This window comes from Sturnira hondurensis, unplaced genomic scaffold (assembly GCF_014824575.4).
Source record: "Sturnira hondurensis isolate 20B ecotype Veracruz unplaced genomic scaffold, ASM1482457v3 Scaffold0006413, whole genome shotgun sequence".
NCBI lineage: Eukaryota > Metazoa > Chordata > Mammalia > Chiroptera > Phyllostomidae > Sturnira > Sturnira hondurensis.
Genome location: NW_028079044.1, coordinates 27,662,743 through 27,690,340, shown reverse-complemented (window position 1 = coordinate 27,690,340; position 27,598 = coordinate 27,662,743). Strand labels below are relative to the sequence as shown.

At 44.1% G+C, this 27,598-nt stretch overlaps 1 protein-coding gene across 1 annotated transcript in view; it reads left to right on the top strand.

Moving 5' to 3' along the window:
• Positions 1–22,901: 22,901 nt before the first annotated feature.
• The window catches only part of NCALD (neurocalcin delta), a 155,867-nt gene continuing 151,170 nt past the window's right edge, over positions 22,902–27,598 (top strand). Inside the window, exon 1 of the mRNA XM_037048302.1 lies at positions 22,902–22,950. The gene's annotated coding sequence lies outside the window, so the exon portion shown is untranslated. The remainder of the gene's footprint in view (positions 22,951–27,598) is intronic.

The following is a 27,598-nucleotide window of genomic DNA, read 5'->3' as shown; positions in this document are numbered from 1 at the left end:
TGTGCCTTGGTGTGTTCCTTCTTGGTTGGGTCCAACTTCTTTGGGACTCTCTGAGCTTCCTGGACTTCCTGGAAGTCTATTTCCTTTGCCAGACTGGGGAAGTTCTCCTTTATTATTTGTTCAAATAAGTTTTCCACTCGTGGCTGTTCCTCTTCCCCTTCTGGTACCCCTATAATTCAGATATTGGAATGTATAAAGATGTCCTGGAGGTTCCTAAGCCTCTCCTCATTTTTTTGAATTCTTGTTTCTTCCTTCTTTTCTGGTTGGTTGTTTCTTTCTTTCTTCTGGTCCACTCCCTTGAGTCCCAGTTTCCTTTCCATCACTTTTGGTTTCCTGTGCATTTCCCTTCATTCCAATCAGTTTAGCCTTCATATGTTCCTCTAATTTGTGGCTAAAATCAACCAATTCTGTAAGCATGCTGATCACCAGTATTTTGAACTGTGCATCTGAAAGGTTGGCTATTTCTTGGTCACTTAGAATTATAGGCTCTGGAGCTTTGAGCTGTCCTTGTGTCATAATGTTTGGTCTGTTCGCTTCTGTTATGTATGAGGGGCAGAGCCTTAGGTGCCAGTCAGGGCTGGGCGACCCAGTTGCTGGGTTGTGACGCTGTATGTGGGGGCGGGGTCAGAGAGGGAAAAAAAGTGGCGCTTTGCTTTGCTCTGCTCTCTCTCAGATTTCTGTTACCTCTGCGGCTTCCCACAAGCAAATTGGGCCCCTCTGGTGCTGGTTCCCGGGTGTGTGGGCCTGTGTACTCTCCAGGACCCTGTGGGTCTCGCCAACAAACTCTCTGGGAGCCTGGGAGCCTCTCCTGGCCCTTCGACTCAGAGAAAGTCTTTCCAGTTGGTGCTTTCAGGCTCTAATTCCCACTGGGGCCCTAGCCTGAGCGGTCTGTCTCACTGTTCACTCCTTTGCTTGGTTTATCTGAGCACGAATGTGTGACCATAGTTAACCAGCTGCCCTGCACCCTCACTGGGTCCGCCCATCGCCATCCCATGCCTGGGATCTGCCAACCGCCTCTGCCTTTGCTCCTGGGTCAGTGGGACCAAACGGGTCTTTCCAGCCCAACCGCACTCCGCAACTGACTCCACCCCTCTTACCGGTCTGGCTGAGTGGTTTGTTGTTGTCGGACTTACATACAGTTCACTTTTCACTGTTTTGGCTGCGTTTTTGTTTCTAAAACTTTGCTGTCTTTAAATTTAGTTGTGGGAGGGGGCACAGTGTTTCCACCTACGCCTCCATCTTGGCTGGAAGTCTGGAATCCGTTCTCGGTAAACGGTGGTGGCAGTCCTTCTACTGCATCGTTTTACTACTCTCCAGCAGCTGGGGAGAGGTGGTCGGTCCCCCGTGATTTATAGTACACCAATCGTACCCCTAATAGCATCGTGCACACTGTCCTTGTTTGAATTCTGCCTCCATTTCAGATTGTGAGGCCTTTACAGGCAAAGAGTCGGCATCACATAAATGTTTGAGATTGGTTAAAATGAAAAATGGCCATGGCTTAGTATGGTTTTTCACCTGGAGAATGACGTTGGTAACTTCTCAATGAACTTTTGCCCAGCAAGAGGCCGGGGGCAGGTGAGTTCAACTTCTGCTGTGGGTGAGTCTGCCTCTCCTCCAGCCGTAGGGTTTACTGGGTGGGAGTCGGAAGGTGGGCTCTGGGGCGAGGGCGGGGCTTTCCCCGTTCTTTCAGGAAGCTGCGTACAGTGTTTGAAATGAATGATCACTGAGGTTTGGGGCCTCTCCCTTTCGCTCCCTTTTTTGTAAAACATTTGCTTGGTTTCAAATGTAAGTTTCATACCCTTGACTCAAACTGGAATTCTTCTACCAGGAGGTGTTTGCTGTGGTGGCAGCCACCGCCCAAAGATGACTCATTCAGGTGATGACTAACTTCCCTCGTCACAGGTACAAATTCAGATGTTTGGGACATAAAGGAAAAAGAAAAGAAATAGCAATTTACTTCCTGTTTTTGGTTTTCCTTAAGCAAAAAGAAATGTATCTTTTTCTAATTTGAAACTGCTTGGCTGTGTTGGTGAGATAGTAATGACTGAGAAGGAATTGACCTCACACAATGATTTGTTTCAGAAATGGCCATGGTTAAGGCTGAGATGGTGCTCTCACTCCACACTGCACATCAGCCTGTCCCCCCCGCCCCCTCATGAACATCTCTGCAGGTGCATACACGTGACAGGGGCACCACAAACGTGCCTCGTGCGAGCTCATGTTTGTCATAATGGAAGGATGCACGGATGCTTGCGATCTGGTTCATAAGATTGTGTTATACATCAAAATGATCAAAATCTTCTTTTATATAGATAGTGAAGGAAGAATGATATGTTAGATTTCTGACAAAGGAGAGCGTAGGTTACTTTTGAGATTTAGAATATCTTATAATCTTGCTACAAAGGGAAGTTTACCAAATGGAATTTCTCCTTTATATTTATTTCAGACTAGATTAAAATCTGAAATTTGTTTGGGCCTTGTTTGTTGGTGAAACATTGGTACTTTCCTACTTCTTAAAAAATCCTTAATTTTACCTTAAAATATTCTATAGCTTTGGTGGCAGGTTCTGTTCACACGCTTCTGTAGCAATGGCCAGTGTGGCGGTTGTGTGTGGTGTGCCCTTTAAGGTAATTCACTTTGTTCTGAGTTTTCCATTCAGCAGCTAACCAATCAGGTTCTGTGCAGCTAAACCAATGTTATGATGATTGTTAATATCTTTTGTCCAAACCTAGAGCTTGTCCCATTTGGGGTTTGGATCATCTGTTGACTTAAGAGCCTGTGTTCATTGTACTCGCTGTGTTTGCGCTCTGCACACGCCCCCCCCCCGCCCCGCCCCCCCCAGCTGTGCCCGCCGCTGTTTGCACAGGCTCCGTGGGAGAGAAGGGCTGTCGTGACAGTTGCTGGGGCTCTATCCTGATTCAGATATCTAGTGCTTTTTAGTATATTTATACATGGTTTATATATATATATTGTTCTATATATTATAATTTCTTGATGTCTCAAAAACCTTTCAGGTTGGGGAGAGACTGCCGCTCCTTGGGGTAGCCAATTCTCAGAGAGAGAGCGCGGAGGGCTTGAGTCGGGGGTGGGGTGGGGGCATGCCCTTGGTAAGAAAACTGACCAATCCAGAGTCATACCTCCTCCATTCAGGGGTGCTCGCATCAGGCCAACACCACCCCTCCCCCCCACCCCATCCTAAATCATCCCAGGACCCATACTAGGCAACCAGCAACGACTCTCATAGCCCAGAGGGCAGGAATTATTTAAACCAGCCAATCTTAAAACCGTTGACTCTGTCTGGCCTTGCCTTTGCTGTGAAACCCCCAATAAAGGCTCCAGCCTAGACCTTTCCCTTGCCCTTGCTCCCTGCCTCTTGACCTTGGACAGGCTCTGGCTTTCCCCTGTGGGCACATGTGCTGTGTCTCCTCTTCCTAGGACCTGGGACCGTAAGAAATGTGTTTTCCTGAAGTTCTCCTATGCCTCCTCTCGTGGTGGCACCTGACCAACATCACAGGAAAGAATACAGGACAGTTTGTGTTTTCAGTGTGTCAATGTTTGATGGGACATGTTGGGGTCCTTTAACATGGGCCATCCTTTTTCTTCCATGCACATTTCCTCTGACAGATGTTGGGTTACTGATTGTTGGGTTACTTGGTTACCTTCATCCAAGCATGTCATTAACTTTCTTTGGTTCATTTCAGTGCTTATCTTATTGCCGGGAAGTTGTCCTTGATATTGAGCCCAATTCCTTTCCATTACTACCCAAGGCAGCCAGTTTACTCTGAATATCTGTCTTCATAATTAATTTCCTAAAAATATTTGAGATTCATGACTTGCCCCAAACATGGCAAGTCCAGAACATTCTTCTGTACTCTTCCTCTCAGGATGGCAAAGGGAACAATATCTGCTGGGCTCAAGATGTGGATAAGGGTTCAAAGAGCACAACTGCAACCTTGCAAAGAACATTAAGTGATAAAAAAAAAAGGCAGTAATTGCATGCTGACCGTTACTCTCCTAAACGCTCCTCTTATGCATGCGGTCACCTCCCAGAGAATGAGGTCTTTTTTTTTTTCTTACAATATGATGAGGAAAGAATAAAGAATGACTTAGGATCCTATTGGCCACTGCTACTTACTAGCTGTCTGATCTCAATGCCCTGTTCTCCTCTCTGACTCTCAGTTTGAGTATCAGTATAAAGGGGATGATAGTAGCTGTCTAGTGGAATTGTAAGGATCAAACGACTTTACCAAACAGAAAATACCTCGCAAATGCTAGGTATTCCAAGACGTCAGTCTCTCTTTGCCGGGTTTGTTCATAATTACACTAAATTTAATCATCACAAATTTCATTCATTAAATCAGAATGGGTAGCTATTTAGACAGGGCCAAGCAGAAGTTAATTACTTACATTTTTACTAAGAAGAAAGGATTTGCCAAACAAATTTTTCTGTCAATAAGAATGGTAACAAGGAGAAAAGTTAAGCTACTTAAAGCTTTTAGAAACTCCTACTTGCCAATAAAGAGAAAGAATTAATTTAAACAATCATTATCTAAATCATTGAAAGGGCTGTGGGGACAACCCTGTCCATAATGCTTGCCCCTGGTCCCTGTGTGATTAGTTTCTGTGTGACTTACAAAGGCGTGTCTCATCAAAATGAGGCCATACTTCAGATGTCTCACTAATTACATTGTGCTCTCCTGGCCATTAATCTGGACCCCCGAATCTCTACATTGACATGTGGAATCTTCAATCAAGGTAAAGTGCTGTCCTTACAACTGTTGACTCTGTCATCACGTACGTATAGTGATTGGCACTATTGCCACACGCTCCTTTCTTGTCTCTTCGTTAGTTCATCAGACACTTACTGACAGCTGGTCAGCGAGCTGGCACTCCGTCACAGCAGAAGAATATTTCTCCTGGCACCAAGGCGCAGAGATGAAGCTAACCTGTAACAGTGAAGATGGGCTTCTCCCTCTGTGTGAGAATCCTGATTGGAGCTGAACCCTGAGAGATACCAGCTTAATAAGGACTTTTAGTAATGACTCTGATAAGGACAAGGCAAGAGTTAATTGTTTGCCTCCCTGTCGTGAATACAAGGGTGACTCACCCCTGTGGTGAGGCCATATAGGCACTGGCGACCACCTTCACAACCAGGGATGTGTGGGGCTGAGAGCCTGGTCTTTGCATCAGGCTTGAGGACACACCAGAGGCCACTGCCGTTATGAAGATATTTTCAGGGACTCAATTACCCGTATGTTTTTATTGCCACTTGCCAAGTTTCACCGTGATTTCCTTGCTTGTTCAGCGTTGCAAAATTTGATTAGAAAGGACAAGGCTGAGCTGGACCACGCTGTTTGCCTACCCATCCCAGTGCTGCCATTTTGATCTTTTCGTCGCAACATAATCAACATACGCATAACCCGACAGCTACTGCAGGACTGTTCCCCGGCGCTGCAGAACACGACTGTTAAGAGCTCTGGCTCTGAGTCATCTGTCTGGCTCCCAGCCCCATGACTTCGCTTAGCACTCTGTAACCACGGAGCAGTTCAACCCCGCTGAGCTACGGCTTCCCTCACTCTTAAGGGGCGATAAGCGCATATGCCTCAGAAGTGTATTATAAAGGTTAAATGCAGCATCAAACAGAGTATTTAATAGGGGCCTTCAAATACATATACATTTATACATTGTATTTATTTGTATTTATATTTACACATTCGTACTTTGTATTTATATACAAGACATATAATAAATATTACTATGAGTAATGCAAAATAAATAGTACAAATTTATCATTACTGCTTGAAGTCTGATGGGCCAGTTGTTCTGATGTACAAACAGGAAGACGATGGATTCTTGAAACAACTGCTCACTGAGTGCAGTAAACCCGGGGATGGATTATTAAGCAGAAGGTTTATGGGTATTTTAGAAAGAATTACAGGGAAGAGGTAGGGATTCTTAAATAACGAGTCGTGCCGTATCGAGGTGAGAGCAGGAAGATGTGTCAGACTCGGGTCTGTGGGGTTCGGAAACTTTCCTTTGGAGACTTTCATAATGTCCTGCCGGAGGACGAAGAATCTGGACTAGTGCATGGCTTAGGTGCCCCTATCTCCATTTACCTTGCCCAGCATTTGCTGTCACCACTTTTGTTCATTTTCCTTCACCCCACTCACCCTGTGTCCAGTAATTTTTCTGATTTATTTACTTACCGGTTGATTATTTGTCCCCCACAAGATAGTCAACCCCACCGGGCAGGAACTGTGCCTGTCAGACCCCCATCTGCAGCTCCATAAACTGGACTAACCCAGAGTTGGCAATCGTTAAATGCCCGTGGGATAAGTGAGAACGGAGGAATGCTCGGCCGGGTGCAAAGGTGGGACTCAGAGTACTGGGTCCTTGGGTAGAGGTCTCTGTCAGCATGTCACGGAGCTCGCCTTGGTTACATTCATTGAACAGTTTAATAATTGACAGGAATACACGGGAGGCTTGTTCATCATAGATGTTGGAAGATGTAAGTAACATGTCGTAACAAAACTTACCTCAGTACGCTAAAATCTGAGTCAATAAGATGGAATGAATGAAGAGGGGAAATTAATATGCCTAAATGTAGATGAATAAATTCAGTTTCCCCGGGCAGGCTGCAAAGACCATGCAAACAGAGACACGATTCTGCTGCAGGTCATGTGGAAGGGCAGGGGTTAGCTGAGCCACAAGCACTATGCCATGGTCAATTGTTAAGGTAAACCTGTCCCAGATCAGTGGTTGTCAGCCTTGGCTGCGTATTGGAATCTCCTGGGGAACTGGTTAACAAAGAAACAGAAGTATGCTAAGGATCAGGCCTCACCTAAGCAATTTTGATTCAGTTTGTTTTGAGAAAGATTTAAGTATTGTTTTGTTTCATTTTGCTTTTTGTTTGTTTGTTTGCTTATGTTTGGTTCCCAAGCAAGGTTAAGAACCACTAACATATAGGCAAGGTTAAGAACCTCTACTCTGGGCTTTGTCCTTACTAATAACAACATACCTTCCATAATTCTGTCTCTAGCATACTAGTCTCTGACCATTACCTTCTGTATTTCTAAATTAGCCACCACTCCACTAGAGAAACCCACTGCCACATTTTTGCCCACTAGGACCCCCTCTAGTGATCCTAGCCTTCACACATTTCTCCTGACAAATCCTAACCCTGATTAAATCCAAGCGACACTGGCTGTGGCTGGAGAAGACCATGCAACCGTGCTGAGTGATCGTCCTGAAAACCACGACTGCAAACCTTACCTGGAAGGTGCCCCCTGTCAGTCCTACCAGTCACCCTAGTCATTTCACTCTCCCTCTGTCCTAGATTATTTCCCCCCTTTTTCTCTTCCTTTCTCAAACCTCAAAGCAATTGTCTCTGTACTCTCAACTAACGATTCTGCTTCTCTCACTGAGATGAGGCAAGCAATCAGAAGAGACTATCTAGAGTCCTATTACAAAATCTGGTCACCTCCCTACCCCTGGACCTATACGCTCTTTTTCCCTCTTGTTAGCTGAGATGAATTGTCCCTGCTCCCAATTAAAGCCAGCATTCCCATGGGCCCTCCATCTCATATTCTTTCTTGCTCAAGGCTAGGCTCCTGCAATTGACCCCTAATTACTCCTGCTGCATCAATTTCCCCCTGGATCAGTTTCGTCATCTTGCAAACATAGTATAAGATCTTTCATCTTTGGGAACCTGAGTCCTGTGATTCTGTAAGCTATATCCCAGTTTCTCTATTCCCACCTATGGCAAAAGAGGTGTGTAGACAGCATCTCTACTTCCTCCCCTCCATTTCTCTTTGAACCCACTCTTTCAGATCCATCCCCATTACTCCACCAAAGCCAAGGCCACATTTGTGCTGCTACTCTGATGATCAGTTCTCAGCCTCAGCCTCTTGGGCTTTTTAACAGCATTACATGCCACTAACCATTCTCTTCCTGTTTTTTTTAAAAATTTTCCTTTACTATTTTAATGATGTGTTTTCTATTGCGGGCTTTAATCTCTTTAGCTTTATACTAGATCTATGAAAATCTTGCCTGGCTACTTGGTTTCACAAAAAGGAATGTTTTAATGTCCTGCTGAAACTCAACTTTAATGTTCGTGTTTATTGACAATCAGTTACGCTATCATGTCAGTGTAATCCTGTCCCCCCAGGTCAGTGTTCAAGGGGGTGTTTGCAAAACTTGGGGGTGACTGTGGAAACTGGGCTTTTAGAATTGTTATCTTAGTTGTCTGAAATTCCTTACCTATTTCAATTTTTTTCTACCTTATAGTTTTCACAACATTTTGTCTAATTATTATTATTACTTTTGCCTCTTTTTTGTTCAGTTTTCTAATTGTGTTTTTCCCATTATCATTTATTGCCCTAATTCTCTCTTCTCCCTCCATCCACCCCCCTCCCCGCTGCCATTGCCACGTGGTTGTCCGTAGCCAGAATCCTTTTCCTCTTGCCTCTGATGTAGAATTCACTCCTTGTCTTGAGCTTCTTGAACTGTTTGCACTTATGTCCCCAGTTCCTCTGCTTCCAGATCTCCTTTATTCTTCTTGGGATCTTTAATTTGAGACTTTTTCAACAAGTTTTTTATATATAATCTCTTACCTTAAAATTTTTTTCTTCCCAGCCAGCTTGCCCCACTGTTCTTGCAGTGACATTTCCACTCACTTCAGCTGTGCCTGGTCTGAGGGGCATGGTCCAAGGCATTGCTTATCTTCCCATTGTGTGTTTAAATCTTACCTCTTCTTGTTCGTGACAGCTTGTAAAGCCTATTTTTGTCTCCAGACTTTAAAAACCTGACAAGTAGGCATAGTTCTCATTCCCTTCTCAACCAAGATACTTGAAAGTGCGTCTCCACATGCTGCCTCCCTTTCTTTACTTCCATTTACTTCTCAGCTCTTCTCAGCCTGGCTTTTACCTTCATAATCTAATAGAAGTGCTCTGAGGAAATTCACTCATGGCTCCTCTCGTCCCTTTTGAAGGGATGTTTCCTCAACTCCCTCCTTCCACGATGCCAATTTCTCTAGACCTCTCTTCTGTTCCTCTTTTCCTTTTTGGACTGATTGTAGGCATTTTTTTCCTTGCCTTCTCTTTAATCCTTACTCCTCTCCTGGGCTCTGTTTTTGCTTCTCTCTTTTTCTCACCATACATAATCTTTTGCAGGAATCCATCCATCCTATTTGCTTAAACACTCCCGCAACTGTGCTATTTCCTTGGCCTTGAATACCTGCCTTTCTTTCCTCTCCTACTCAACCTTCAAAACTCATTTTAGTTATTACTTCCTCCAGCAAGGTTGTCTTCAGTCCTTAATTTCACCAACCATTAGCTGTCCCCCAACAATCAGCTGTCCCCGCAGAGTACACTTGTTGCCACCATTATCCTACCATGCATTACATTATAATGAAATTATCTGTGACAGCCTTAAGGGTAGGAACTAGAACTACTTTGGTATCCTTGTGCCTAATACAGAACTCAAAGAGCTTTCTTTGAGCCTTGATTTTCTTTGAATCACACACAATCCTTTTCATCATCAGGCTGAGAATTGTGTTTTAGTTCAAGAAATAATTTTAGGAATTATACTCTAGGTCACATTTACCCTTGTTAACTTTTTATGGGTCTCTGCCTATGGATCTAGGCCTATCATTTGCAAGCTAAATCCCCTTGATCCACTTCCTAGTTCTCAACCAAGGTCACTATCATATATTTAGGTGGTTTAGCTATGGTTTGATTTCAACCACTACCTATGTGCTGATGACTCCCAAATCCTTTTCTGGAGGCCCTACTGCTCCAGAAAGCTGGTTGCTTCTGCACATCCTATCCCTACATGCATCACCTCTTGTCCTCTTGTACAAAGTTTCTGTTGCCTTGATGTCTCCAGTACCCAAGACATGACATTCAGGGCTGGTGAGGAGGGAGCTAACCCAACATCCCTCATTTAGATGTAGTGTGTGGACTGGGGAAGGGGAGCAAAGTGGGGTGCTGGTGAGGTCAGCAGGGAAAATAACTGGCAAGACGAGAAGGTGGTTGTATCAGTTTTCTATGACTTTTATAACGAAATACTGCAAACTCAAAGACTTAAAACAACACAGATTTATTCTCTAACAGGTCTGCAGATCAAAGTATTTAATATCAGCTCCACTGGCCAAAGTCAGAGTGTCAGCAGGGCTGGTTCCTTCTGGAGGCGCGAGGGCAGAATCCATTTCCTTGCCATTTTCAGCTTCCAGAGGCCGCCTGCATTCTTTGGCTTCTGGGTCATCACTCCAGTCTCTGCTTCTACCACTTCCCTAACACCCTCCTGCCCCCCTCTTAAAGGACCCTTATGATTACATTGGACCCATCAGGATAATCCAGGTCAATCTCTCCATCTCAAGACCCTTAATTTAATCACATTGACAATGTGTCTCTTGCCATATAAGGTAACATTAATAGGTTCTGGGGATGAGGGTGTGGCCACACTTGAGGGGCTACTAGTCTGCCCACAACAGTAGCCCCGGGTTAGTTGGGAGGACACAAGGCTTGTAGTTGAAGGAAATCTAGAATCTTTGATTTTTAATCTGTATGAGGGTCAAGGGGTATGTGTGTTGTGGAAGAAAAACTGTTGCTATTTGTGATTCTTCTAGGTAACAAAAAACTAATAATGCCAAGGAAAAAATTCTAGATAGGCTTTTTGTGTGTATAAAAGTGATAAACCTTAAAGTTATTTATATGAACTGCCTCTGATTTATGCCCAAATATCTGACAGCAAAATAATATTCTCTAATTAATTAACTCTTAGATCATCATGATTTAAGTTTTACTTTATTACACTGTACTCACTGTCTGCTCCCGCCCTAACAAAGCGAGGGCGTGTGCGTGTTGGCCGCTCGGATGAGCTCTCCTGTTAATGGGGGCATTGAGACCGGGCCTTAGGACTCTGAGCAAAGGAAGAGAGAGTTATTTATAGCTTGCTCCCCCCCCCCACATATATCTTTTCTTTAAAGGGAGCTGTGGTTAAGGGAAATAACTGGGTAATTTAAGAAATGGAGAGAAAGTCCTTCATTTGAGGAGCTCGACAGCCATGTGAAACACATGTGCCCTGAAGCAGAAGGGCTGCTGGCAGGGCGAATGGAATCAAAGGGGCACTGGAAGATGTCTTTGTTCGGTTTCTCCCCAGAAGCAATTTTGAAGCAGGGATTTGATATGTTTATGGGGTGTGTTTATGTTTATGTTTACTTTCAGATGTCTCTCAGACTTGTGTCTTGGGGGTGGCAGGGCCTTTTATTGTCGGCTCCCACTCTTCAAGGGCCGAGGACCATCCCTGGGGATGGGGACCTTCCCCCTGTCCTTCCTGGCTGCACCTGTAGACTCTAGGCCCCGCCACATTGGAGAGAGAGGCCTAGAGGCAGAAAGTTGGGAGACTCCTGGGAGCTCCACTGACCGGGCACTGCCAGCCCTATAGACGTCCGTATTCCTTCTGCCCTCCTCTGCACTCCCCCTTTTTACTATAAAAAGTTGAAGTAATGACCAAGGCATTTGATGTCCTGGCTGCAGAGAGAGGGACACAGCCCCCTCCCCCAGTCCCCTTCCCCCACCCCACGCTGGTGCTAATAGAGGATGGTTTGTACTCAGCCATCTCAGGAAGATCCCATGGGGCCAAGACCGCAGGGGCAGCAGGATGTGGTGCAGGTGCCAAGGGCAAGGCTTGTGGAAAAGTCTCTTCTCCAGTGACGCGCAGTGTGTGGTGAGGACCCTCTGACGGCCATCTGTTCATCAGGAGGAAGGTGCCAAGTGCTTCCAGTGGAACCGACCTGAGCTGGGAGTGCACCAGATGTGGGGTCGCACCCCGTGTATACAGCTGTCACCTCCCCAAGCCTCTGTTTGTTCAAGTGTAAAATAAGAACAACAATTTCTCCTTTTGGGGGCCATAATGTGAAGTAGAAGAGGAACTGTACGTGAAGTGCTCGCATGGTACTCATGAATGACAGTAGTGGGTGTACAAAAAGGCAAATGAAAAGACAACTGGAAAAAAAAGAAAGAAAAAAGGAGTAGGAAGGGGTTATTAATTGTCACTCAAGGCATTGGTTACTAGATTAAGTCACAGATGTTCATATTTCTTGCTAAATCATGTCTGTGACTAGTTCACAGCTCAGGACATAAAGTCGAGCATGTGTTTCGCTCCAGATTTCTTCCTGCTGCTCCTCTCCCGTCTTTGATAATTCCCTGGTAGAGTTTCTGACTTCAGGAGCACACTGTGCTGTTCAGGGTGCCTTGCTGGCTTCCGCCACAGCCCCGCCAGCCTAGAGCACAGGCTCAGCCTCACCCACTGGAGGCCTCTATTGGTTTCCCAGACCAAAGATAAGTGAGTTGCTCTGGGTCATCCCATCAGGTTCTTTTGTAAAGTTCAAGTTGCTCTTTGGCAGCAAACGGCCTTTTTGTCTTGGGGTGAACATTCTCTGGTTCACTGATCCTTGGAATGGAGATAATTGGTACTTAATCTGCTATAGGCTGGCTCACCCCTCGGCCCATGAAGTGGGTGGAATGGTCCAGGGTGCAGACCAGGCTGGCCTCCGGCTTAGCAGTGACAGAAACGGCAGAGCTGGGACACAGCCTTCTCCTCCTGATTACATGACACTAATAAGGAGCTTCTAGTTCAGAAGGCAAAGTCACTGGTGAACCTTCCCCCACTCCCCAAAATGAGCTGTACAAGGTTTGCAGTAGAAGCAAGTAAGGGCTACAAGACAGCAATGCCACCACTTCCTGGGATAGAGAAAGTCGGAGTCATGGCCCAGGTACTTAGTGTACTGGCTGCAGAGCATCCCCACCCCCTCCACCACACACACACACACAGACACACACATACACACACACACCAATGGATTTGGGGGGTGATCTAGACTCCACTATTTTGATTGCTGTCGGAAGGAGATGATGCAGAGCCACGGCTCCGTACAGCTGCAGCGGCTCCGGTGCTGCTCATTCATCCTGCTGCACAGCTTCCCTGTGTTCCCTGGGGAAGGCAGCACATTTTGATGGGTCCGGATCAGGAGACCCGAGTTCTCCTGACTTACTAGACAAAGAGCCTGGACCCTCTTCTGCTTCCTGTTGGGGTGAGGTGGGAGGAAGAGGGCTCTGACGGTGAGGACAGGACAGACTTGGAAGGGGAAGCACAGGCCAGGTCCACTGAGAGCTTGGGAGCTTAAGGCACCCGAGCATTAGGCCCACATGGCCATACGTTTTGTAAGATTTTTCAGAAGAAAAGGATTTTGAGTACAGTTGGTTAAGAGCACTATTTCTGCCTACTGTGGCTGCTGCCCCACTCTCTTCCTTGGTAATTCTCTGGTAGAGTTTCTGAATTAAGATGTATAGTCCTCAGTTCAAGGTGGCTTGTGGGCTTCTACCACAGCCCCGCCAATGTAGAGCAGGTGAGGCAGTTGGAGTAGCCAGAGGCATTTTGGGGACCAGTCTCAGGGGGAGGTGAGTTGGGGACACATTTTTGTTCGGGTTTCATAAGACAGATTTATTTTATTTCCAGTCATTTCCAGGTATATATGTATCTGGTAGTTAATAAAATGTTATTATGCTAAGCAATTTTTTCATTAAAATATTTAATATCTATAATTACTTTTCCCATTCTAAAAATATTCACATTTATATTTAATTTTGTATTCATAATTTGTACTTTTTTAAAAGGAGCCTCTAATTGTTATAAGCTCAGACACTATAAACCTGCAATTGCCCTTCCATCCCCAGAGAAAACTCTCCTTCCTTCTCTCCTTCTTTCCTTCCTTCCTTCCTTCCTTCCTTCCTTCCTTCCTTCCTTCCTTCCTTCCTTCCTTCCTTCTTTCCTTCCTTCCTTCCTTCCTTCACCTCCTTCTTCTTTTTTTCTAAATTTAATTCTTGTTCAAGTACAGATTTCTGTCTTATATTCCCAGCCCTGCCCCCCCCCAGTGCTCCCCACCTCCCTCCCATTTCCACCCCCCACCCTTAGTTATTGTCCATGTGTCCTTTATACTTGTTCATGTGAGTCCTTCCCCTTTTCCCCTATGAGTCTATCCCCTCTCCTCTCTGGACCCCGTCAGCCTGTTCTGTATTTCAGTGTCTTTGGTCATATTTTGCTTGCTTGTTTGTTTTGTTGTTTAGATCCCTGTTAACGGTGATATCATATGGTATTTGTCTTTCACCGCCTGGCTTATTTCGCTCAGCATAATGCTTTCCAGTTCCATCCATGATGCTGCAAAAAGGAGGAGCTCCTTCTTCCTTTCTGCAGCATAGAATTCCATTGTGTAAAAGTACCATAGCTTTTTGATCCAGTCATTTACTGATGGGCATCTAGGTTGCTTCCAACTCTTGGCTATCGTGAATTGTGCTGCTATGAACATCGGGGTGCATAGGTTCTTTTGGATTGGTGTTTCAGGGTTCTTAGGATATACTCCCAAGAGTGGAATTGCTGGGTCAAAAGGTACGTTCATTTTTAGTTTTCTTAGAAAATTCCATACTGTTTTCCATAGTGGTTGTACCAGTCTGCAATCCCACCAACAGTGAACTAGAGTCCCCTTTTCCCCACAACCTCTCCAGCACTTGTTGTTTGTTTCTTTGTTTATGATAGCCAATCTGACTGGTGTTAAGTGGTATCTCATTGCGGTTTTAATTTGCATCTCTCTGATAGCTAGTGATATCGAGCATCTTTTCATGTGTCTCTGGATTCTCTGTATGTCCTCCTTGGAGAAATGTCTGTTCAAGTCCTCTGCCCATTTTTTGATTGGGTTGCTTGTCTTCTTTGAGTGGAGCCGAATGAGTTCTTTGTATATTTTGGAGATTAAACCCTTATCTGAGGTATCATTGGCAAATATGTTTTCCCAAGCTGTTGCTTCTCTTTGTATCTTGATACTGTTTTCCTTAGCCATGCAGAAGCTTTTAATTTTGATGAGATCCCATTTGTTTATTCTTTCCTTTATGTTCCTTGCTCTAGGGGACGTATCAGTAAAAATATTGCTGCGTGGAATATCTGAGATTTTCTTGCCAAGGCTCTCCTCTAGGGTTTTAATGGTTTCACGGCTTATATTTAAGTCTTTTATCCACCTTGAATTTATTTTGGTGTATGGTGTAAGTTGGTGCTCAAGTTTCATTTTTTTGCATGTAGCTGTCCAGTTCTCCCAACACCATTTGTTGAAGAGGCTATCTTTACTCCATTTTATGTTATTGCCCCCTTTGTCGAATATTAATTGACTGTAGAGAGTTGGGTTTATTTCTGGGCTCTCTGTTCTATTCCATTGGTCTATGTGCCTGTTTTTATGCCAGTACCAGGCTGTTTTGATTACAGTGGCCTTGTAATACAGTTTGATATCAGGTATTGTGATCCCTCCTACTTTGTTCTTCTTTCTCAAAATTGCAGCTGCTATTCGGGGTCTTTTATGGTTCCATATAAATTTTTGAAGTGTTTGTTCTATGTCTGTAAAATATGCCATTGGTACTTTAATAGGTATTGCATTGAATCTGTAGATTGCTTTGGGTAGGATGGACATTTTGATGATGTTAATTCTTCCAATCCATGAACACGGTATATGTTTCCATTTATTTGTGTCTTCCTTGATTTCTTTCTTCAGTGTTGTGTAGTTTTCTGCGTGCAGGTCTTTTACCTCCTTGGTTAGGTTTGTTCCCAGATATTTTATTTTTGTTTTTGCTGTATCAAATGGGATTTTTTTCTTGATTTCTGCTTCTGCTGTTTCATTGTTGGTATACAAAAATGCCTTTGATTTCTGGATATTGACTTTGTATCCCGCTGTTTTGCCAAATTTGTTTATTAGTTCGAGCAGTTTTTTTGGTAGAGTCTATAGGATTTTCCATGTACTATCATGTCATCTGTAAACAATGCTAGTTTTGTTTCCTCCTTTCCGATTTGGATGCCTTTTATTTCCTTTTCTTGTCTGATCTCTGTGGCTGGAACTTCCAATATTATATTGAATAGAAGTGGTAAAAGTGGACAGCCTTGTCTTGTACCTGATCTTAGTGGAAAAGATTTTAGTTTTTGCCTATTGAGTATGATGTTGGCTGTAGGTCTCTCAGCCTCATGGAGTCACTCGTGTTTGCAATGCTTAATACGGACTTTGGTATATCAAGGGCAGAACATTTGAAAAGTTCTCATCAATGGGGGCACATATTTTAAAGCTTTAGTTTTTAAAGGGTCTCTGTGGTCCAGGAGGCCTACTCCTCCGGCACGCACCATCCTTCGGGACTGCCCACCAAACCAGATGGGGTTTTATTAAACGGATGGGGGTCAGGAAGAGCGCGCCTCATGGCTGGGACCAAGTTCTGGGGTCAGGCGAACCTGACTTGTCATGGAGTCTCTGAGCTCCGTCTTCCTCATGTTCGTACTGAGCGTCCTCATCTCCCCTCATCAGATGTCGGAGAGATGGTCCATTTTTAAATTGGTTTCTGTTAAGGACTGAAAAAACGAGACTTGCCATGTGAGGCTTTTTGTAGGATCGTTTTTAAGTGGATTCCTGGCTTGTCATTCAAACTGCAGCCCTGACCGATAGATTCCAGTCTTGCAAGCGTAGAGCACTGTCGGCTGCTTCCGAATTCAGTAGACATGAGAATATGGATGAAAATATTTTCCTCCTTGTTTTTTAAGTTCATTTTCTTTGATGTTCTCTTACGGGAGTAATAGGAGAGCAAGCTGCACTCAGAATAAAGTCCGGACTCCCACCAAGCCCTGCCCACCATACTTGGCTCATCCCCACTGCTCTCCGCTGCGCTCCCTGCTCCCATCCTTTCCTGTCTCCCCACCCTTGTGTGGCTCTTTCCTCTGCTTCCACTGTTCTCCTCGAACCCTTGGCCAGGTTGGCTCCTTCTCACCTTTCACTTCTCAGCTTAGAAGACACTTCCTCAGAGTCTTCCTTCGGCGGAGATCCTTCTCAGTCAGGCTTCATCTTGGATGCAGCTTCTCCGCCACCACACTCACGACAAGGCGCCCTTGATACATTGATGCGCATGTTCCCTCGTTTTGCGTCTGTCCCCACTCTGGATCCGATGCTCCGTGAGGCAGGGGCTTAGCTGGTCTGATCTGCAGGGACTCCTTGTGTCGAGCCCAGAGCCTGGCACATTCAGGCCCTCACATATTTTCTGAATAATTGATAACACATACATTGGTGAAAAGATAAATGAGGTGGGAGGAGGAGCTTGGGTGGGTGACAGAGGAGGGCAGGGCAGGGACCAAGGCTGGTGGCTAAATAAGCTGCCTGGGGTCTGGCCCTCGGTGGGTGGTGACGGCGAGCCGGCCGTCCTGAGGCTGAACGGGGAACCTGGAGGGGAGAACAGGGCCAGTATCTGTTGTGTGAACAGAGGCTTTGGAGCCACCTGTTCCAGGCGGTGCTGGTTTTAGCAGTTCTCAGTGGGAAACCGACCGTTGTGATTTCCCTGCATGGCATAGAAAAAAAAAAGCAGAATCCATAACACATTTTGAAACTCGGGAAGAGCAGCTGGATCATGACCATGGGAACCGGTGCTGCTGCCCTTAACTCTCCTGTTCCCTAAGCACCCAACGCCCCCATCCCTCCCCCCAACCTTACCTGACCCGGTCACGATGCCAGTTATTCCCCGGTATTGGCCACACCCTGGAGTTTGAAACTCGAGTTTCCCAGTGTGGAGAAGTTGTTGAGACTCTGGTCTCCGGAGCCAGAGGGTGGCCCTGCCCCTGGTGGAATGGGAGCGCTGGACATGCTGCTCACCTCCTATCGGCCTCGGTGTGAGTGGGCACTCAGAGATGGTTCTGCTGATTGAAGTGGACGACTCCTCTGAAGAGCTTAGCTCAGTGCCTGCCCCTGGTTGGTGTTCAGTGAAAATGCTTTCTTGCGAGTCCTTCCAAACCACATTCATCTTTTAATCAGCCCCTATGGTCCTAGAGAGCTTTGGATGTAATCAACAGAAATAAACTGAGTCTCCTGGAGCCAGAAAAAAATAGTATTTATTGGAGGCATGTTAATAGTTTAACAAATGGAAGGAAGAGCTGACCAGAAAGGACTTGGGGAAAATGGAAACCAGGACAGCTGGGGGCTCAGAAGCAAGAACGTGTGAGCCATCCTTTTGTGGGGTAGGTCACTCCTGAGAGCACAATGGCTCGGGGTTTAAGTGCCTGGAGAGGAACCAGCAGCCCGGCCTGGGTTTGGGCCCCGTGGTCGAGGCAGCACATGTCCGGGGCCAGCTGCCCTTCCAAAGCCACAAAGAGCATGGCTTTGAGTACAGGATGCTAAGCAGACAAAACTACCTGGGCGCCACACACCTAATGCCAGATATTCCTGAGGTCCTGCCAGCAAATCGCTCTCAACTGACTTTTCAGCTTCTCCTTTGTCAAAATTTAACTGCCTTTTGTAATAACCCAACATCATTCCCTCCCATCTTTCTAGATCATCACTCCGTTTTTAAAATGAATTCTGTAATGTTTATCGACTCATACACTGATTTAGTCAACAAGTATTTATTGAGCAGTGAATAGGTGTGGTGTTCTGTCCTGGGGCTGGTTTGCCCCACTGAACCAGAGAAGCCCCGTGTCTTGAAGCCCTTACTTCCTACGGGGGAGACAGGCAACCACACATTCACAAACAAATACACGGCGTCCAGTGGTAATAGTGCTAATGACCGAGTGCTGATGCGGAAAACTGTAAGACATGAAAAAAAAGAGTGTGGAGTGCTTAGATAGGGTATTCATGTTTGCGTGAGTCTATGATTCTGTTCATGTGCTTTGAAAATCTATTTTTATTTTTTATTTATTTTTATTATTTAAATTTAATTCTTGTTCAAGTACAGTTTTCTGTCTTATATTCCCAGCCCTGCTTCGCCCCCCCAGTGATCCCCACCTCCATCCCATTTCCGCCCTCCACCTTAGTTATTGTCCATGGACTCACATGAACGAATATAAAGGACACATGAAAATCTATTTTTAATTATAGTTGAAATGCAATTATTATATTAGGTTCAGGTGTGTAACACGGTGTTTCCACATGTACATAAGCGATCACCACAGTAAGTTTAGGAACCATCTGTTATACACAGTTATTATGGTATTACTGACTGTATTCCCTGCGCTGTTCGTTACATCCCTGGGTCAGCCGTTCACATTCGATCACTTTGTTTACTTGTCTGTCATAATGACTGGCTGCCTCCCTCCCTCCCTCTAAGAGTGAGCACCGGAAAGGGGAATCGTGTCATTCATTGCTCATCCTCACCCCTGCCTCACGGGGGATGCTGAGTAAGTGCGTGTTCAATGAATGAGTAAACACAGCCCGTATGACGTGGCTGCTGGGTGCCGGTCCTTGGCTGCTTCTGAGCCAGGCAGCCATTCTCCCACGTGGGACCCTGCAGGTGGCCTGGACAGAGGGGAGAATTCCACGTAGGCTCTGCCCTTGTAGGCTCTCTGTGAATGTTGTTGACTGACCGATGGTGAAATGAGACCCTTAACTCCTATTTAGCCAATTTCTCTTCTCTGGGATCCAGTTGGTTTCTTTGAGTTACTGTTTTTATTTTGTCATAACATACTTTCTGCATTTAACACCAGCTCTGAGAAAGAAGTGAGGAAAATATGCACCCCTCACAACCTGAGTCACAGAACCACGGCCACAGAATGCGTGGCAGCTTCTGAAGGAAGCCCATGACAGCCCAGCCCAGGAGGCTGCGCTCTGAGTAACAGGGGCAAGGGCAGCAGCTCCTTAAAAGAAGTGGGGAGTCTATTTAACCTGCTCCCTCCGCACTCTCTGCCCCTGTTGACTGACCAGGAGAGAGCTAGATGAATCCTCACTCAGGTACTGAGTCTGAAAGCAGAAACCAGGACATGGAATGCTTTTGGTGGCTTTTATTAAATATGTGTGTGAATTAGAGCCGTGTTGATGGCGCAGCGTTTACATGTGGCCTCTGCTCCAGCTTCAGCCCTGATGTTCCCTCCGACCAGTGAGGGGACCGCCCTCAGTGCAGCTCTCGGGGTTCCCCGCGGCGGCCGCACTCCCAAACGGTCAGCTTAGTGCCCCGGGAGGATGGATATCATCTGTTTCCAGTTTCATTGTGTTTTGGAGCAGGGGACATTTTTTCCCCAGATGAACAAATAGTTAAGACTTTTCCACTTCCTGAGGAAAGTTAGGGTTGGATTTTCTCTGAGATTCAATCATCAGACTTATTACATCAAATTAAAATGAAACGTAAAGAACCATAGAGTTGTAGTTACACGTACTTGCTCAGTGAAAATGCCGTGTTTGGGCAAAATGATAGATACCAGCCAGCACTGAGACTAGAAACCATTTCATTGCTCATGAGCCTGAATGGACGGTGCGGCCGACTGACAGCGGTCAGGGACAGTGGTTGGTTAAGCAGCGCTGCGGTATCTTCATATAACACTTAATACTTTTCCAAGCAGTGTCTATCCAAGTGTGTTCAGACTTTCTTATCATAAACCTTGAAATGTCTACATGCAAACAACCAAAATATAGTAATGATTTTAAGCACTACCACCCTTTAAAAAGTATTCACTTTAGGCTTCTGAAAAAGCAAATTTGCCCCGCTGTGTTTATTTGTTTGTTCAGAAATCATAAACTTCCCGAGAGAGATTGTCAGGGAAAAGTCAAGGTCAACTTGAAATGGAGGTGGGAAAGGGTGTGAAGACTGTTACCCACCCTGTCTGTGCCTGCAGTAAGTGATGGCGACTGCTCCAGAGTCAGGGCGCTGCCACCTGCTGGCTGGGCTTGGATTAGACCCAGAAGTCCTCACCTTCACCCCTGGGCTCTTTCTACCCTATCCCCTGTCCCCCTGAAATGATTATTTAAACTGTTGAGATACACACAAAACCTTCAAAAATTCTCTTATGTATATGTTTCAAGGCAAGCAGCTACACTATGGGGTGGGCAAAAGTAGGCTTACAATTGTACAAATAAATAATACAATAATTCATAAATAATAGTGGAAGAATGAACTTTGTTTCACATACTCACAACTGTAAACCTACTTCTGCCCACCCTGTATAGAGAACAGCCTATGCACTGTCCATTATTTATACCTGCATTCGTACCTGCCATGGCCCTCCCAGTCCACCTCCATCGTTTGATTATCAATCTCTGAGAAAAAATAGGCAAGATAGGTTGTCTCAATGTTCCCCTGTGAGCAGATCAGTGACACCTGCCCAATGGCATAGAGAGCAGACAGAGCTTTAGTCCCTCTTGTGTGATGTCCTTCTCCCCTGGCCTCACCAGCCCACCCGAGACGCCGTTTAACAAGCTTGGTCTTCACTGGCCTGTCCACTCAGGCACCAGAGAAAGCCTTTGGGGTCCTGTGTTGGGTCAGCTCTAGTCATTGCTCATGTATTCACCTTGCTACTGCAACCAAGCACCTACTTGCTTGTTTTTTCTTTCCAGTGAAATCTGAAAATGAGCTAACTGTATACACTTTAAAATGCAAAGTACTTGGAATTCACTTTGACTTGATTCCATATACTAACAAGGAAAAAACCTAAAATATCATTTTTCAAGTTGTAAGATGTTTGTATGTCAACAAAGTAGCTATGAGGTAGAGGAAAATACAAAAATCATTTTTCAGCTAAAAAAATAATGCTTAGAAAGATTACATTTTATTAAGCCAAAATCTCTTCTAAATATCTATATTATTAAAATGTACAGGCTATTATGAGTAACAAAAGATAGGAATACATCTTAGATTAGAATTCTTATATTGCTGAATTTCTTATATTTCTTATATGACTAAAAACACGATCCTAACTCATGTGTGGAACACCCAGAGGTTAAATAACTTGCCTGAGCTTCTTATCGTTGAAATATAGTGCTTCTAGTCTACGTGCAAAGGGACGAATTTCTTAACTTTTGGTCAAGTTGCTAGTTCTGCTGTAACTGTGTTCAGTTCTCTATTAAATGCGTAGAAGAAGATGAATCCTTGGTGTGTTGACTGAGATGCATTTTGCAATGACTGGTACATTGACAAATACCCACAAATTGGAAGAAGGTTGCATTTTTTTCTGACACGTCAGGTGAAACACCTTTTCTTCTTGAGTCGTTACTGTTGACTTTTGTTAATAAAAAAAGAGAGGATATTTAAAAACCTAAAAATTGTGCATTTTCTTGGTATTTTCTTCCTAGTAAAAATGACACTCTGTTATTTAAGAATTCAAGCATTCAATGATATGAATTGAGATTTTTTTTGAGACAAATTTTCCAAGAGGGCTTTGACCCTGGTGATGGTTTTGAAATTGTATTGGATAAACTAATTAGATTGTCTAGACTGGCACTCCCAGAGGTACCAAAATGCCCTTTTCTCGAAGAGAGGTTATGAATGCCAGACACAAAATCTGAGAGACCATTTTCCTCGCCACATGCACTGACCATGCAGTTGAAGAGATCACACCCCTTCCTGGCAGCCTGCTCAGTCAGACGCAGGGGAGGCTTCTCACAGGCCCACCCCTTCGATCACCCCTTTCTTCTGACCTATGGATCAAACCAGTGCACTGTTTCCATTCATTGACCCACGTTACTGTGATTTCTTGTTGTTGCATTACGGCACTCTGTCTGCTAATTCTTTTTTGGAGTGTCCCTGGGCTTTGGTTCATGTTGAAGGCAGTTCATTTGGTACTTGCTCTGAACCGACATATGAAGGCCCATGTTCTTGAGTGACCCTCTCCCTGAATCTGCATCCTATTCCCCGGAGTTTATAAATGCCAACAAGAAGTCAGTAAACATAGTAGATGAGTTTTATAAATATCAAAAGAAGTCTTCCTGCTTAAGTCCTTTCTGCAGAGCCCTGTCTCTACCCGACCTTTCCCAAAGGTGTTACTGACAACTACAGCCACTAAAACAGGTGGGATGACAACCTTGGAAACAGTCCACTAATATATTTGCATTCAGCAGGGGTATTTTGTCTGTTTTCTTTTAGATCATCTCAACTTCCATCTCTTGGAACGACTCACTGGTGACAGTCAAAAGTAAGTGTACGTTTTAATTTTTCTTTCATCAACTGTCCATGGAAATTGCAGTTTTGTTCAGTGGTTTTCACGAGAGGGAATTTCATTCAAATATTTTATCAGTGAGTAGTAGCACAATGAATGGGAGTTTCTTAGATAGGACAAGATATTAAAGCCCCTCTTTAAAATTTGTGGAAAGGATAGTGATAGAATGGAAATAAATAAAATAAATAAGGCACCACCCACCACCCTGTAGCATAATAAAGTATACTTGCAGCCACAAAGTGGAATAGTTGTTATTTTAAATTTCATTAATTTATTTTTTATTTTAGTGTAGTTAGTATACAATTTTATGTTGGTTAGGTTCATTTCACGTGTATGAGACAATGGTTGGACATTTTTAGACTTCACAGTGTGATCACCCCACTAGTTCTCCTCATCTTCTGTCACCATGTGGACACCAGCTGCATCCCAGGCAGCTTACAGCTCCTCTCAAGAGCCCATTACCACAGCTTCTTCCTTTATTTTAAGTGAGACACAGCCCAAGAAATATCTTAAATTGCACTGAGCAGTAATTAACATCTAGCAGACAGTTTGGCACCTAATGAGCACATAATAGATAGTAGCTAGAGAATAAGTAGGTAGATTAATTAATTCATCAATTTTATGCTTTGTGAGGTCCTCACCACTGTGAGGCCATGTGGTACGGTGGTTAGTGCTCCAAATCTGGAGATGCTTGGCATCCATCCCGGTCCTTCCACTTACCAGCTACACGATTTTGTATACATGCCCAAACCTCGCAGGGCCTCTGTGTTTCTGTCTAGAAAAGGGGGCTACTAATAGGACCTATCTTCTTGTTACAAAGTTACCACAAGGATTAAATGAGTTAATACTTTTTAATGTTTTATTAATGCCTGGCACATAATAATGTTGGTAAAAAATGTTTGTTGAATAAATTAAAATAAATTAAGCGTACAGGGACACTCCAAGGTCCCATACTAAGAGACTGAAAAACTGGTTTGGCCTAGAAGCAAAGACACTTCGGTAACAATAAACACAACTTACCACCCAAGTCTTGGCTTCCAATGACTGTTCCCTAATAAAAGGAACCAGAGATCTTTGGAGAAATGGCTGATTTAAGGCTGTGACAAGAAATGTGCGAAATGAGCCTGGAGTATTTTATATAGTGCTAGAAAGTAAGGAAGTGCTAAAGGAAAAACCACAATAGCATATTCACACTGGTGAGCATGACACAATGTGAGTCAAAAGGATAGAAAGGGCCCCCAGTGGCTGAAGCTGGAACAATTTGAGCAACAAAATAAATAAATTAGTATTGGAATATAACCCAAAGTATACGATAAGTATCTATACTGATATAAGTAAAAGATTGGATACATAGTGGAGGAGACTGGAGAACTCTCCCATGCAGAAATCCAAATAATGCACATGGAATACTCTAGTTTTTAGGAGGGAAAGCATAACTCCCAATGGGGGCTACACATTGTAACTCTTTTTCAGAGAGTACAGAACAGAAAGAGAGGAATGAAAGAGTACCTAACCGTAGGCTAGCTGACAGATACTACCTCAAACCAGGTGACCCAGGGTGGCATCAGCAGTGCAGTGTGGTGCTGACAGCAGGTGTGTGTCATATGACGTGATGACAATGGCACTTTGCCTCTGTGGCCTTTCTTTCTGCAACACGTAACTGCAGTCTAATGAAGAGAGAAACATAAGACAAATTCTAATAGAAGAACATGCTATAAATCAGGCCTGGCCTGTGGTCCTCAAACCTCTCCAGGTCATCCAAAAACAAAGGAAGTCTGAGAAACTGTGACAGCCTAAGGTGACATGATAACTAGTTGGTGTGTGGGGTCCTGGGCGAGACCCTGGAACAGAAAAAAGGCATTAGGTAAAAAAATAAGGAAATATGAATAAAGTATGGAGTTCAGTTGATAATAAGATAGTGATACTGGTTCATTAACTGCGAAAATGTACCATGCTAATGTAAGATGTTATTCATGGTGGAAACTGGGTGTGGAATATACAGGAATGCTACACTGCCTTCACAGTAATTCTCTAAATCTAAATCTGTTTGCAAAGCATAAGTTTATTTAAAAATGATGAAGCACACACTTTCTAAAACCTGGTTTGGAGGTACACTCTCCAATTTTCAAGCACCTGTGAAATAATAGTATTTTGAAAATTGTTGAACTCATTTATGGTTTGACACTTATACATGGAGAATTATATTCTGCATTAAAAGTTTTGATTTGGATAAAGGTGTCCATATCTATAAAGCAGTCTGTGATATTTCTGCAGCCCTCCGAAGAAGGAAGACTGTAACAACTGCCAACACAAGTGTTCTCTCTGCAAGGATACTTGTCATTGGAGTTCAAAGTGGAGCATGACGTGTGCATTCGTTGTAGATTGCAGCGTTACAAACCAGCACAAACGAGTGGTCTGAAATGACATGTTATTAAATATTACCCCACAGTTTCTACGGACCAGGAATCTGGGTGCAGCTTTAGATGGATCCTCACAAAGATGCCATCAAGATGTTGGCTGGGCTGTGTTTCTCTCTGAATTTTGGGTTTTATTGTGTTTTTTTTTTTCCTTCTAAGAATATGTAGTTGTTGGCAGAATTCAGGTGAGGTTGTAGGACTGAGGTCCCCTGTTTTCTTGCTGGGTGTCACCTGGGGAGTTCTCATCTGCTAGGTGCTGTGCACATTTCTTTCCATGTGGCCACTTGGTTCTTACAGGCCCCGTTACAATGTGGCAGCTTCGGGCCAGCAGGGGAATCTCTTACCCATCCTGCTAAGATGGGCTGTTCCACAAGGCGACCTGTTCAGGGAGCCACAGTCCTTTTGGCTGTATTCTGTGGGCTAGAAACAAGTCAGGGTTGTGCCTGCACTCATGGGGAAGGTATTATGTGAGAGATTACGTGAGGGTGTGATTGACTAAGTGTCATTAAGGGCCTGCCGGCTGTAATAGGAGAGGTTTGAAACAGACACAGGCACTGGGGCATTGGAATCACCACCATGTATGAGCAAACTGAAGACGAGGAAGGCAAATAGAAAATGCTTGCTTCTTGCTTTCAGGCAAACTAAGGCTTGAGGTAAATAAATTTATTTCATCCCTGCCCCTCTCTTCTCCCCCTTTCACAGCAAAAATTATATGTAAAATATTCCTCAAAGTTATCCAGTATGAGTTCTGATTATTTGAAGATGAAGAAGTTGGAAAAATATTTGGAGAGAGTGCATTAAGACATCAGCAGTGTCCTGACTAGTGTTTTGTTTTGGGGTTTTTTTTAGCAGTGAAGAAATTTGCACCAAAATGTGTTCTCAGTTCAATGGCAATAACATTCATACACTTTAAAAAGCTTCTTTTTAAAAGTTTAAATAAAATAGTCTTATTTTATCTTTTCATAACATAAGTTTTTCTTAACTCCTCACCTGAGGACATATTTTCATTGTTTTTAGAAAGAGAGGAAGGGAGTGAGGGACAGAGAGAAACATTGACGTGAGAGAGAAACGTATTGGTCCGGGATCAAATGGGCAACATAGGCCTGTGCCCTGACTGGGAATCGAACTCACGACCGTTCAGTCACGGGATGATCCCCCAACCAACTGAGCTGCACTTGCCAGGGCTCGTGACTGAGTGTTTTTTTTCATTCTTGAGAATGTTTACTTTTTTTTAAAAGATTTTATTTATTTATCTTTAGAGGGGAAGGGAAGGAGAGAGGGAGAGAAATATCAATGTATGGTTGCCTCTGGTGTGTCCCCTGCTGGGAACTGGCCTGCAACCCAGGCATGTGCCCTGACTGGGAATCGAACCACGATCGCCTGGTTCTCAGGCCCGCGCTCTATCCACTGAGCTACACCAGTCAGGGCTGTTTACTTTTTTAATACTTAGGTTTTAAAATTCTGTCTAATAATTATTATAGGGTGATAATGTTTGGGTTGTATTTTTTTTTTGCATTTTATATGATGATGATGAATCTCTCTATTTAAAATATATTAAATGCTCACTTTCACCCATTTCTTTTTGTGGATTCTGAATCCTTTTCTTATAAAATGTTAAATACAGAAATACTGGTATTGGTGTTTTGCTCCAGTAATCACCACACAGATTTCTATGAACTCAAAGAGTTATTTTTTCCCGATTGTTCTTAGAACACCAGAATGTCCCAGAAACGCTAACCTTCAGGCACTGGAGCTGCATTAACCAAGCTGCCGTGTGCACCGGGAAATGGAGCACAGGCATTCTTTGTTCGACAGCGCCTGCGCCCGATTGCTGGTTTAGATAATGCGACCGTTGTATCCCTGCATCTCCATGGCGGTGACTACCAACCACAGACCTTTGTTGTTTCTGTCTCAGATATGCAGTCACCTTGAGGAGACTAGGCCAGTTGTGGAAACGTAGCTCATTAGCAGCCAGGTTGAAATTAAAAGGAAATACATGCGGCAACGATTCAATTAAAAAGGGAAGGAGTTCTTGTGGATCCTCCTTCCTCACCCTTCACCTTTTTCAGATCTCTTCTCGCATATTATATGTAATATACACACACACACATGCACATATGTATTTGTTTATTTATTTTTCTGCTCACTCAAGACTAAGCCTGGAGCTGTAGTCATTTGTTTCTCTTATGCCAGTGGTACAAAAGGTG